The 12,716-nt window shown below is 33.0% G+C and overlaps 2 non-coding genes across 2 annotated transcripts; both read right to left on the minus strand.

Annotated features, from left to right (window-relative positions):
- Positions 1 to 4,991: 4,991 nt before the first annotated feature.
- Positions 4,992 to 5,065, minus strand: TRNAI-UAU. Its single transcript has one exon. It is a non-coding gene; the product is annotated as a tRNA-Ile (tRNA).
- A 412-nt stretch (positions 5,066 to 5,477) lies between these two features.
- Positions 5,478 to 5,551, minus strand: TRNAI-UAU. Its single transcript has one exon. It is a non-coding gene; the product is annotated as a tRNA-Ile (tRNA).
- Between the last annotated feature and the right edge of the window lie 7,165 nt (positions 5,552 to 12,716).

Genomic DNA, 12,716 nt, shown 5'->3' on the forward strand with positions numbered 1-12,716 from the left:
TGGTGTTATACTAAATCGCATAGCATTTAATAAGTATAAGCTCTCTTTCTAGTTATATATTAGTAATTGTGTGTCATGTTTGGAAGTGAAGCTCAGCATTTATAACGCCTTCCCCATTAGGGGAATATTCGTTGTCTCTAGGTCCATCGAGATCCGATGCTCCGTACATCTTGTACCTTCGTTGACCGCTCACCTTCCCCGGTCAGACTATGCCACATAAGCCCAATCCACGTTCCTTAAGACCACACGCCTAGATGGATACCCATTGCATTTAATGCTAAGTGGACGCCTCAGTTGTCTTAATTTGACTTGCCGACAGCAGCCACATCCCTAGGCTAAGGCCTAGTTCTTCATCATCACTGTTGATTGAAGCCTCCTCGTGATGATATAAAGTAAACTGAGAAGGGATTCCCTACTTCGTGGGTATCACACATCACTGGGTCTACTTGGTTATTTTACATAAGCTTGCCCTGATGACGACACGTGTATGCCAGATACATGATATTCACAAACATAAAAATAAATTATTTAAAGGAATGCCCAAGTCAAAGTGTAAAGCTAAGTCGGATGAAATTTTTTGGTCGTCTAACGATACCACTTTTTGGTCAATTCCAATTAGCAACACGTTGTACAATTCAAAGGCTATAGTTGCTTAACTGATGAAATCATATAATGATTTTATTTTGATTTTTTCTTATATAAATTTAACTTTTTTGGTTCAAAAAAAAATCAACTCTAAATCTAAAATTTTCAGGCAACTCACGTTAGCAACATCTTATACAGTTAGGAGGCTACAACTGCCTAATTGATGTAATCATGGAATGGTTTGATTTTGATTTTTTCCTATATAAATTTAACCTTTTCAGTAAAAATAAAGAAAAGAAACATCAACTTTATGTCTAAAGTTCGAACATGGATACTGGCCTCTGTAAGACAATTAAAATTAAAATAATGATCCAGAGATGAATGCTCTCGACTGATAGCCTTTGTAGGACTATTAATACTAAATCATTCTAAAGTTTGAACATGGTTATTGGCCTCCGTAAGACAATTAAAATTAAAAAAAATAATCAAGAGATGAATGCTCTCGACTGATAGCCTCTGTAGGACTATTAATACTAAATTAAGACAATAGAGAAGATGCATGCTTCCGGTGGGGCTCGAACCCGCGACCTTCGGATCATAAGACCAGCGCTTTAACCAACTGAGTTACGCGAGCACTTTTTTTTTTAAATCACCTTTTCCTACCATTCTTCAAACTAGTATCATATATTCTCTTCCACACTTTCTTCGCGATAGCTGGTAACAACATCAAAAGATCAACTTTTTTAGTTACAATAAAAGAAAATATCAACTCTAAAATTTTCAGTTATTTCTTTTTACCGACATCTAGAATACAAAACATAGTTTGGACAACTTAGCCTAGATAAAGAGCGGCCAGGATGCATTCTGGGGAAAGTTAAATCCATGATTGTGGTTTGCTCTAATTAAAATTAATCATTATGAGTACTTTATTAATTAGTGTATCATTAATCTCTCTCATAATGAATAATTTATTAGTAAATTTCATCATTAAATATCCTCTTAATTAATATAATAAATATGTATTTTTGCATTATTAAATAATTTTGAAAAAAATTACTATATCAATAGAAATTAGTGGTTAGTAGTGGAAGAAATAGTGGCTGGTAGAAGTGGTGGTGGAGGAGGCGATAATATCAGTGGTGGTGGAAAAAATAATGCCAATGGGTGGTTTTATGATGGTGATGTTGGTGAATAGTCGTGGACAATATTAGTTTTGTATATTTACAACACAAGCAACATTATATCGTGAAAGATGTAGTTGGTCATCACGATTGACAAAAACAAATATCATATTTTTAGGATGATACCAGACCATTTCAAAAAAATATGATCATAACCGCTAGATTACCTAAACGATACCCTTGCTACCTTTAGCACTCGGTTGTATAAATCATGGTTCTAACTGTTAAAATAAAATTAATTGCAATACAACAAAGTATATAACAATAAAAAATGTAACGGAATAAATTAATTAACGATCTAAGTTTGTTCAACCTTAACTTTACCCATGATGTTTGTGATTTAAAAATTAGAAGTACGACAAACGGCCAACGGGAGGTAGGCGGTGGTTGTGGTGGAGAAATAAATGATTTTATATATGGTATTGTAATGGCGGCGACGGTTGGTGAGTAGCAATAGACTATGTTAATTTTGTATCCCTAAAAAATTAGTAACATTATAAATTAGAAGTTGGTTGATAGTCTTATTAATAAAATAAAATAAACTCGGTTAAAATACCTGAAAGATCAAAGAAAAACAAAAAAAAATCACAAAATGTCACGTTATATAATTACTATAAACAAACGGGCACAAGTCAAAATCAATACAATTTTTTTTACTTATTATCGAGGTGTGTCGTTATGGTAAGGGTTGTACCCTAATTGTGTATACTTTTATGCCTATTTCTTTGTACTGTATTATAAAATGAAGCTTTGATAAGTTAGGAAAGAAAGACCAATTCTGATTTTTCCTCCCAATTGGTGAATTCATGGTTTCGTTCGATCCCATGAACACACACTTTGATTGAAAAAATTCATTACATATTCTCTTATTCCCATCTCAAACTCTAAATCAAAATGGAAAAATTTGATCAACTGAAAATTACAAATCTACCTTCCCATAAAACTGAACAACTGATTCTCTCTCACGTTCGGTATGATGAGTGGGTTTGAAAAATCTAATTCGTTACTTTGGAGCAAACGAAAATCAGAAATGAAGTTGGGAAGGGAGATAGATTGCAGAAAGGAAAAAAAAACCAAGAGTATAGTTCTGCTCAATCTTCTTTCAATTTTCTCCCAATCTTTGTCCACCAAAACGTACATATGTGACCAGTCAAAATACTCTGAGCTCATTTGAGAAAATATTTTATTTTTTACATTGTTTCATGTATGAATGTTTGGGGTTTCTATCATTTTCTTGAATATCATTTGTTGTATATTTAGCTGAAGTATACGTTTTAAAATATAGCCTTATTGATTACAATAACCTCATGGTTAAATTTAGGGGTGCATGTATTTTGTGATTAAAATTTGGCTATCACAGGTCATCGGGGTTTCAATATATTCACAACTTTTTGGTTTAGAAAGATGATTTTTTCAAGAACCAATTTTTCGTTTCTATTTGTTTAGATATTAGTGGAAATAGAATTTTGATTTCATCTTGATAGATAGACTTACACAAAAACTTATAAGATTATTCAAATTACACGTTATAATTTGACAATAAATTGGTATTTGCAAAATGATCTTACATATATAAAAAAAGCCCTTGTTCTTCGGGCTTCTGTTTCAAAGTCCAGAATAATTTGACTAGAAGCTATTTTCAATAAATAATCTGACATGATTATACGTTATTTATACAACATCCACGCCATTATGAATTCATTCTTGGAAAAGCTAAATTTATGGTTGTAAAATGATCAGTTTAATTAACTTTCAATAATAAATGTTCTATTGATATTTCATAATAAATATTTTTTAAATTAATCAAATAAATATATTTCCATTAATACAATACATGATAAATTTATTTTATATTAAATCAATAGGAATTAATGGTAGTTGTGATGGTGGGCAAGGGTGGTGGATCGACGCCGGGGATAATGATGGTGGGTGTTGGTGAGAGTGGTGGAGTGACGATGTTAATGGTGGTGGTGGTAGTGGGATGAAAAAGGTGTCCTAAGATTATTTAGTTTCCCTTATTGAAAAAAATTATTTGATATTAGTTTTTCAGGAAAAATCCATTGAGAGAGTTTCTTTTCAATTTAATAAAAAAATAATTACACAACAAGCAACAAGTTGCGCCGCGAGCTCTTATTAGTTTTTAAATTTGTTTTTTTTTCTTTTTTTTTTAAATTAAAATAAATATTAAAGGCCATATTTTTCTAGGGAGAAGATAAATCAATAGCTATGGTTTTGAGATTTATCGGGTCGCGGCAGGTAAGAAGATAAAACCTATAAAAAAAAATTGACCATATACAAGGCTACACGCGAATCAATTGTAATTGATTTAGTTTATCATATCTCTCTATTCCCATTTTTTGTCATCGTTGTTTTTGCCATTTCTCCTCGACTTCATATGATTATGCATGCTTGATAAATAGTTCATGGTAATAGGCAAAGAGAGAAGATAAGTAGATAAAAAACGAAATGGATCAAGAATTACAGATTATTAAACTTTAGGAAAACACAAATCTATGTAAATTTAGTATAATTTATATCACCAAAGGGAGAAAAATAATCCTTGAAGCTAACAAATTTTGTAAGATCAATCTGATTGATTTTGAAGTAATTTTGTGTTTCAGATTTGTTATAAATTTGGTGAACGACCTTTGATGATTTATTTTTTTTTCGAATAAGGGACGCTATTTTGTTTTGAAGAAGTTAATGAAATGGTTTTCTATTACCCATAGGCCCATAGGATTTTGAAGAGTTGGTTAACGTTTAACTATATTTGTCCTAAAGGATTGTATGACTCACAAATATAGTATTAAAATATTTGAGACTAAGACATGTTTATTAACCAACACCTCAAAAACATTTAGACTTGGATCAACTTGATCGATTTTTAGCAAACAATTATGATATGTATGAACCGATGGATATATTTGAAATACATATCATTTTCCGTGCCGTTACGACACGGGTTAAGCCCTAGTCTTATACAATTGGTGCCTATAGCTATTGTAATCATGTAATAGTTTGATCTTGACTTTTTTCTTATATAAACTTAACCTTTTCGGCAAAAAAAAAATAAAAAAAAATCAACCTTAAGTCTAAAGTTTGAACATGGTTAAAAGCCCATGTAGGATCATAGAAAAGAAACATCAACCTTAAAAGTCTAAAGTTTTAACATGGTTTAAAGTCAATGTAGGATTAATAAAATTAAAATAATAATCAAGATATAGATGCTCTCGGAGGGTCTCGAACCCGCGACCTTCAGCTCATAAGACAAACGCTCTAACCAACTGAGCTACGTGAGCACTTATTTCTTAAAAATCAGCTTTTTCTACCATTCTTCAAACTAGTGTCATATATTCTCTTACACACTATCTTCGCGATAACTAGTAACAATGTCAAGAGATCAATTTTTTTAGTAAAAGAAAATATCAACTCTAAAATTTTCAGTCAATTATTATTACCAACATCTTATACAATTGGTGCATATACCTGTTGTAATCATTTAATAGTTTATCTTGATTTTTTCTTATATAAACTTAACCTTTTCGGCAAAAAATAAATGAAAGAAAAATCAACCTTAAGTCTAAAGTTTGAACATAGTTAAAAGCTCATGTAGGATCATAGAAAAGAAACATCAACCTTAAGTCTAAAGTTTTAACATGGTTGAAAGTCTCTGTAGGATTATTCAAATATAAATAATAATCAAGAGATGGATGCTCCCGGCGGGGCTCGATCCCACGACCTTCGGCTCATAAGACCAACGCTATAACCAACTGAGCTATGCGAGCACTTATTTCTTATAAATCAGCTTTTTCTACCATTCTTCAAACTAGTATCATATATTTTCTTCCACACTTTCTTCGCGATAGCTGGTAACAACATCAAGAGATCAATTTTTTTAGTTAAAATAAAACAAAATATCAACTCTAAAATTTTCAGCCAAATCTTATTACCAACATCTTATAAAATTGGTGCCTATAGCTATTGTAATCATGTAATAGTTTGATCTTGATTTTTTTCTTACATAAACTTAACCTTTTCGGCAAAAAATAAATAAAAGAAAAATCAACCTTAAAGCCATGTAAGATCATAGAAAAGAAACATCAACATTAATTCTAAAGTTTTAACATGGTTGAAAGTCTCGGTAGGATTATTAATATTAAAATAATAATCAAGAGATGGATGCTCCTGGCGGGGGGCTTGAACCCGCGACCTTCGGCTGATAAGACCAACGTTCTAATCAACTGAGCTACGCGAGCACTTGTTTCTTAAAATCAACTTTTTATACCATTCTCCAAATTAGCATCATATGTTCTCTTCCATACTTTCTTCGTGATAGCGGATAATAGAGTATAAACATAAAACACTCGAGAAACATGATTCAGGGTAAAGTCGTAAATCCAAAACACTAGAATACCAAAATTATCCCTTTTCAAGTTTCCCTTTTGTACTAAAATCGATCATCAGAGTAACAATTAGCCTTTTATTATAAAGAAACCAAAAACCAAAACACAAGGTTTTACCGGTCTTTTAGGTTGGATTTCTTTATAGCTCTGATTTTAATCCTTTGTATAAAGATTAAAACTTGACCCTTAATGAACCTTTACTTTAGGAATAGGTTTTCCTACCTTTTCTGTGAAGTATCTAAACTTTAGGAACAAGTTTACACAAGACAAAGTTTTGACCATAACTCAATTCCTACACCATCAAATAAACTAAAAAAATTTCACCTTGAATGAAATGACGAGGGTACCAATTGTTTGGTTAACATACAACTTGTTACAATGTTATTACTTTAATTATAAACATAAAAATAATTATAATGCAAAAAATGTAGTAAAGGCACATAACAAGATTTTGTCAAAGAGTATGCAAGGAAGAAAAATCTTGGGACGTAATCCAGTTTTGAATACGCTCAAAATTAATCCACTATAAAAATACTACTACGTACAACTTCGTATAGTTGATACCACAGTTCCTTTGGTATCCCTGCGTCTACAACCAATCTGGTCTACGCACGTGAAACCTAAGATAAAGTTTACTAACTTAAGTCGCTTCACCTTATGGGAAGACATCAGTAATTCAACTTCTTTGGATCGTAATCCGAAACAATAAAAGACTAATTTGTTTCAGTAACCTCTATATCAATATCCTAGATCAAACAAGTTAATCAGAGATATATGAGTATAAAGGTTCTTTCGTTTAATCGATATAAACTCATTTATCCGGTTACATAAACACAAATATATCAAAGATAAACACAAAGATAGATTTTTGATATGTACAACAAGATTGAAAGTCTATTTGAAATTAACAAGCTTGTCAGATCCCAGTCAATCAAGTATGCACGAAGTAATCACAAAGATCAGAATACCAAAAAAGAAAACTCATAATCTTCAATCTTCAGTATTCAAAGTACCTATACAAACAACTTGATTCCAATAATGATATATCACACATATAACGAAGTTTGTTAAAAATGGATGATGAAAAGTCTTATCTTCAGATGCAGATGCAACAAAGCAGATCTGAAATCGTTGATCCTTAAACTAGTTCGAGTGACCTTAGATCAGAAGAGAAAGATCATGGAATAAACAAACTAGATCTATCAAGGTTCAACTTAACCGTTATTCGATCAAATCAATACTCGAAAACTAAAATAACAATACGATTCAAGTTTTCCGCCAACGATACCACTAGTGCCTCTTTGATCCAACAAAAGTCTACAAACGAAGCGCACATAAGAGATTTCACCTAATTAGGATTCTCTCCTCTTGAACGAGTATTACAAGAATACACCAGTGGGATTCCCATATAAACAGTTAGCTCAGTGTGTCCAAGGGATAAGTTGGTAAGAATTACAAGCATCACTATTTATAATGACCAAAGTAGTTTGGATAACATGGAATTACCAAACCCGTAAATACTAAAGATATTCAATAAATGCTTATTTTTGGTTTTGTTAAAAATTCCAACTGTAATCCAACTGATGTACCGAAATCTCTCTTGGATGACAACTAATATTAGCTAGCATATAACATATACTTTACTAATATAGCAACCAGATCCACTGGGTATGAAAAGCATATAAAATCCGGATATCAAAAAAATATTTAGAATATTTCATTTTTGGGATCTCATCTTGAGTATCAAGGAAAATACTTGAACATTAAGTAATAAGAATTTAGCACATGTCCAAATAATATGTCGACATCTTATGGAATTTCCATATTAACTAAACTACATTTTCGATAGTTATGCATGAAAAAGCGGGGATCTAACAACACCACCCAATATTTCGCTTAACAATCTGTATGGACTAACTCCGAAATACTTTCTAGAGAATCAACTAGACAGTCAGACTCAATTTAGGTAAAAGTATCTCAAGGAGTTAATATCTCTCTCTTGTTTTGATTTACTCGAGCTAATAGAAATCATCGAGTTTTTAATCAAACACAAGGAATAACTTGGATGGTACCAAAGACCAATATCCAAGGATCAATCAATGACAATCAACAACCAAAGGTTGGATTACTCTAATTCATGATCTAACACACAACCTTTATTATTTCAATTATAAAGATAAAACAATATATTGCGAAAATTGAAATAACACAGACACCGGAAATTTTGTTAACGAGGAAACCGCAAATGTATAAAAACCCCGGGACCTAGTCCAGATTGAACACATATTGTATTAAGCCGCTACAGACACTAGCCTACTCCAAGCTAACTTCGGGCTGGACTGTAGTTGAACCCCAATCAGTCTCCCACTGATCCAAGGTACAGTTGTACTCCCTACGCCTCTGATCCCAACAGGATACTGCGCACTTTATTCCCTTAGATGATCTCACCCACAACTAAGAGTTGATACGACCCAAAATCGCAGGCTTTGACAATAAACAAATATATCTCCCACAGACAAGTCTATCAAAGGATCAATCTGTCTCCCACAGATAAACCCTAAAGGTTTTGTTCCGTCTTTTGATAATAATCAAGGTGAACAAGAACCAATTGATAATCCGGTCTTATATTCCCGAAGAACATCCTAGAATTATCAATCACCTCACAACAATCTTAATTGTATGGTAGCGAAACAAGATGTTACGGAATCACAAACAATGAGACGAAGATGTTTGTGATTACTTTTTATATCTTGCCTATCGGAGATATCAATATCAAGCCAATAAATCTGTTTGTACTCGTACGATAGAAGATGCAATATCAGATCACACAACTACGATAAAAGTAGTATCGGTCTGGCTTCACAATCCCAATGAAGTCTTTAAGTCGTTAACCTGGTTTTAGAAGAAGAAAACCAAAGGTTAAAGGAGAACCGACTCTAGTATGCAAACTAATATCACACGTAAGGTGTGGGGATTAGTTTTGCACAATACTAGATGTCTCCTTTATATAGTTTTTCAAATCAGGGTTTGCAATCAATGTTAGCTTAGTAACAAAGCATTCAATATTCACCGTTAGATGAAAACCTGATTTAGATTCAAGCTAATATTTCTCAACCGTTAGATTAAAAACTTAGCTTGTTACACACACTTGACAATGCACGCTTCCAGGTTTGTTAACCGTACCCAAACGTATGCACTTGTTGGTTCAACAATAGTTAACAAAAAGGTTAGTCATATGAGCATTTCATATCAACCACGTTCTTCTTCACCATAACTAGTTCAAATGACTTAAACTAGTTAGAGAGTTGTTCAATTGCAAGGAAATCTCATGTACTACACAAGACACAATTAAAGCAAAGATGATTTGATTCACTTGAATCGGTTCATGAACTTTTATAGCCACGGTTTGCAAACTGCATTCCTTAGCCTGTTAAGTTTAAGTTCAGAAATCATCTTCAGATATATAACCTTCTCAAGTTCGCAGACTAAGTTCGCGGACTTAAGTTATCGGGCAGAGTTTACAAACTCCAGCAGAAATTCTCGGGTTTGAGAACTTCGCCGGTTCGCGGACTGGGTTCGCGGACTGAGTTCGTGGACTTAGCTTCACGCAAGTAGTTTTTCAACTCCAGCAGAAATTCCCGGGTTTGAGAACTTCGGCAGTTCGCGGATTGAGTTCGCGGACTTGGCTCATGTCATTCTTCCGGTTCTCTTGATCAACAAAGTTCGCAAACTTTGGTTCAAGGAATAGGACTTATACATAAATGTGTTTCCACAACAATGCTTATGTCCATCATTGGTTATGTAATCTAAACTCTCATTTAAATCATTGAAACATTCTTAGAGGACGTTATATAGTTGTTACACCATTTCTCGTCAAAGAAATTTTCAAGATGATTGAAACATATCATGACTTTCGTCACATGGTAAAGATAAACTTGATCGAAGCGAAAAGCTTACCAACACATATTTCGAGATATAGATAGGCGAGGTATACTCGGCTCGAAATACCAAATGTGTATAATTCAAGTCTATATATATATCATACGACTTCTTATCTCAAAGAGTAGGAGATAGAGTAGATAGACTCTTGAGTGACAGATAAGTTCAAGTCTTCACATACCTTTTTGTCGAGAAGTTCCACCGGTTCCTTGAGTAGTTCTTCTACTTTTATGATGAATCGCCATGAAGTCCTTGAGATCAACTACACTTTCTATCCTAGTCCGAGACTTAGCTATAATAGACTAGAAATAAAGACTTATAGTTTTGATCACTAACATTGACAAACATGCTTGAGATAGCAACGCATGCGAGTTTGACCGAGCAATGTTCTAACAATATCCCCCTCTGTCAATTTTAGTGACAAAACTATTAATACATATGGAATACAAAAAAGATAAAGAAACTTTAGTAGCTCCTATTCCGCATGTCTAATCTTCAACATTCCTCGAAATCTTCGTCACTTCCAAGTACTCCAATGATCCCAAAGGTTGTAAGTTTAGCATCACCGTTGTTGAAGATTCGTAGTTATAACAATGAGAAAGCATCGGTCTCGATTATTGTTATACAGTGTCATAGTATTATTACACAGTGTCAAAGTCCAATTGTATCACAACTTCAACAATAATACTATGGTGATATGTATCACTCCCCCTTAGTCAATACTCCATCTCACATGGAAACCACTCCTCCTTACACAATGATCCGAAAACCATATGTATTTGTAGTGTGAATTACATATCAATTCTCCCCATTTTTGTCAATAAAATTGGCAAAGGTACAAGAACGGGATCATAATGAAATTTCCGAAAGAGACATTTCATGACTAAAAGAAAAAATACATACCAACTAATTTAGATGCAATCATAAAGCCGAAGCTCAATGCATTCATCAAGGAGTTTAAAGATACAAGATAATTCCTCTAAAATTCCACAGCCGCACACCCCTCAAGATATGACCATTAAGCACAAGTTCAAAAGAACTCTCCCCCATTTGATGTCATTCCCGAAAGAACAACAAGAACGACCTTAATTTCAAAAGAAAAGAAGGATTTTTATTGGACACCAAAAACCATGAGAATGATTTTCTATATCCAAAAACTCAATCAAATTAACCACAAGTAAACCCATGATTAATTTAATCGGAATACGCAACCAAATTAAACATAAAAAGTGATCAATTTAATTGGAAATGCTCAACATAAGGTAACTTACGGAGCTACGACTAAGTTAACCATAAGATAATGATTAGATTAACCATTCATATGATCAACACAAGAAAACCTTATGGAGTCACGAAAATACTCAACTAGATTAATTACAAGAGAACCCATAATTAATCTAATTGGAATACACAACCAAACTAATTACAAAAATAATTAATTTAATTGCCATTTGTTTTGCTCGACATAAGAATACTTACAGAGCAATAACTAAATAACCAAACAAGATGATTAATTTAGTTTAATATGCTCGACATAACATATCTCACGGAACAACAACTAAGCTAAGAAAATCAACATGGTTGTATAATGCTCAACATAAGATACATTACGGAGCCTCACAGTAATACATAAAATATGGATCAGGGATGATCAATACTGCGGAATACACAAGGATTCATTCTATCTTCAATCACTATTTGCACAATGACAATTAATAGACATAATCCTTGAAAACAAAATATTTTAACCTATCTTCCATCCAAGATTGACAATATAGGCTTAACTTTTGTATTTGTCAAAAGTGTATTCATTCTTTTACCAGTACGTGAATACCGAACACGAACGACTTTACTTTTGACAAATTACGGGACAAACATAGTTCACGGACGTAAACACCAATATCCCATAACAAATTGCAATATAACAAATCATAAAGATTAAATACTGCAAAACATCATCCTCCAAAAAGTTTTTAGAATTTAAACCAATAAACCTAAAAAAGAACAAGAAGATGAAAATAATAGTTATGTGTAGTCACAATCATTGCTATTCAAAGCACTAGTTATTTTTCCAACTAAATCAAAAAGAAGACATACTAGGCAACATGAAGTTTTCTTAAGGCCTTTTCGGAAAAATCCTTCTCATTGTTGAAAAAACCATTGATAATGGGATCATCCAATTCCTCCAACTCTTTGGAAATAACTGTAAACTTACTAAGTTCTCTTTTCAGTTTACGTACGGTGTTCGTTATTAGAGATAACAACCGTTCATAGTGAATTAGTTCTTCCAAAGACGAAGCGATTTGGGATTTTAAACCGTTTCTTTTGCTGATGAATTCTTTTACCAGGTTCCTGAAGTTAACATCACTTTGATAAAAGTAAAAGAACCAAGTTGAGGAAAAACCTTTACCATTATTTGAAGTATTAACTTTCTTCATCCTCGTGGTAGAAATTCCTTTACACCGATATACGTTAGCTGCTTCAACTGCATCCCTGCTTGTTGTGCCTCTAGTCACCGGCGCCATGACCCCGTATCTTCTTAGGGAATGAAAATACTATAACAAATACGCATCCCGTGAATGACTAAAACCCTAGAAGAACAAGTCTT

The sequence above is a fragment of the Papaver somniferum genome, chromosome 2, assembly GCF_003573695.1.
Source record: "Papaver somniferum cultivar HN1 chromosome 2, ASM357369v1, whole genome shotgun sequence".
NCBI classification, from domain to species: Eukaryota; Viridiplantae; Streptophyta; class Magnoliopsida; order Ranunculales; family Papaveraceae; genus Papaver; species Papaver somniferum.